Genomic DNA, 2,182 nt, shown 5'->3' with positions numbered 1-2,182 from the left:
TCTTTAAGGTTCAAAGAATAGTGATTTTTCTGACTTAGAGTGTGTTTCTTCTGTTTCAGCTACCTTGCTCTTGACAGCAATTTTCCTTGCATATCTGGCCATTATGTATCTGGAAAAGGAAATGTAACAGCAATTCAATGCTACCTCCAAGTTATTGGGAAATCAGATGCATGGAATCCTCTATTGTTTCTTTTAATGAATTACTTGTGTGCATAATTTTGTGCATTTCTTCCTTCATCTCATCTGCACAATCCAAATTCACTGCCACATTTGACTTTATCATGTTATAATTTTATTATCTATAGATTATTACCAATATAGACTTTTTAAGACAAACTTTGTCTCACATTTTGGGTGTGTTGTTACAAGAGGCTATTCCTTGGAAAGACGCATCATTTTTGGAAAGGTGGAGGGTCAGACAAAGAGAGGAAGACCTTCAACAAAATGGATTGACACAGTGATTGCTGCAATGAACTCAAGTAGGTCAGAAATGATAAGGATGGTACAAGATAGGACAAGTTCAAATCTACTGTTCATAAACTAGCAATGAGTCATACCCTACTGCACCTACCAAGATGTATTATCAGTAACCAACACAATGACTTAACTAGCTGTCCTCAGCCACTCAGACCATTTTTAAATCCATTTCTAGTGGCAACATAAAGAATATTTTTAAAACAAGTGTGAAATGGGGGAAAAGCAGGGTTTTTTTTTTTGGAAGGGAATAAGAGAAGTGATAAATTATATAAAAATACCCAAACACCACCATTTAAAACCTTACCGTTGAAACTAGTATGTGTTGTAGGATATAGTCTACAAATATTTGCATGCCTTTTCTCCCTCTTCTTAGCATACACACCTCAGCACCAACTTCATTTAGCCAAGTTTCTGTTTCTGACATAAAAAAGACACTTGACTCTGCTGGAGAAGGAGGGGGCAATCTCTTCCTGTACCAGTCAGATCTGATTTGATGGTACATATAAAAATAATACAATAAAAATTAAAAAAAAAGACACTTGATTGTCATAGACTTTGCCTGATAATAGTACCAAGTACCACTGATAATGCAGGATGCTTTCTCTACCTACAACGCACTGCTTCACAGACCATTCACTGGGCTGCTTTCTGGGAACAACTTTATATCGACAGGTAAAAAATGGTGGTCCAATACAACGCAGAGATATCATCTTACCCCAGTAAGAAATAGCAAAATTTAACAAAACAACAAGCAACAAATGCTGGCGAGGTTGTGGAGAAACTGGAACCCTTATTCGCTGTTGGTGGAAGTGTAAAATGGTGCAACCACTGTGGAAGGCAGTGTGGCACTTTCTCAAAAACTTACAGAGATACCATTTGACCCAGCAATTCCACTACTGGGAATATACCCCAAAGAGACCATAACTAATACCCAAGCAGATACAGGCACACCCATGTTTATCGCAGCTTTATTCACAATAACAAGGAAACAACACAAAACATAAAAAGTGCCCATCAACAAACGAATGGGTAGACAAACTGTGATATATTCACACAATGGAATACTATGTTGCTTTGAAAAACAAGGAACTCATGAAATATTATTCAAAATGGGTGACCCTGTGGAGGACATTATGCTGAGTAAAGTATCTCAGTCACAAAAGGACAAATACTGCATGGTGCCACTATTATAAAACAGGACTGACCTCGGGGCTGAGGGGAGACTGAGACAGATGGGTTCAATAATGCATACTGCATTGAAACAGATGAGGGATAAAACTGTTTAAAAGGGGTATGTGATTAGGTATATTTGTCATGACGGGAGTCCACAGCAAAGGCTGCATAGTGGAGTGGACCTGGGGGGAGGGATTGTAAAACAATGAAAGAATTTTTCTTTTACTTTTCCAAGAGGGGAGTGTACTGGGGGTGGAGGTGGGGTGTGTGGAGGTTTGGGTGGGGAGAAAAATGCAACAATGAATGAATGGAAATCCAAAGTCTGTAAATTTTCATTGAAATTAATAATAAAAAATGATAGTGGTCACTTAATCAGACTAGAAACTTCCTCTGCCCTACAGAGGAATCTTCAGATGAGATGGCCATTTTCCTATGAACATGTAAACTTCCTCTGCCTTTCAACTTTCTTCCAAGCTTCCAGAGGCAAGTGGGTAGATCTAATCTATTTCTTGGACTTGACCTAGTCTCTCCA

Source organism: Elephantulus edwardii, unplaced genomic scaffold (genome assembly GCF_000299155.1).
Source record: "Elephantulus edwardii isolate Elephantulus edwardi_28Jun2011 unplaced genomic scaffold, EleEdw1.0 scaffold00121, whole genome shotgun sequence".
Lineage (NCBI taxonomy): Eukaryota > Metazoa > Chordata > Mammalia > Macroscelidea > Macroscelididae > Elephantulus > Elephantulus edwardii.
This window is presented reverse-complemented; position numbering follows the sequence as displayed.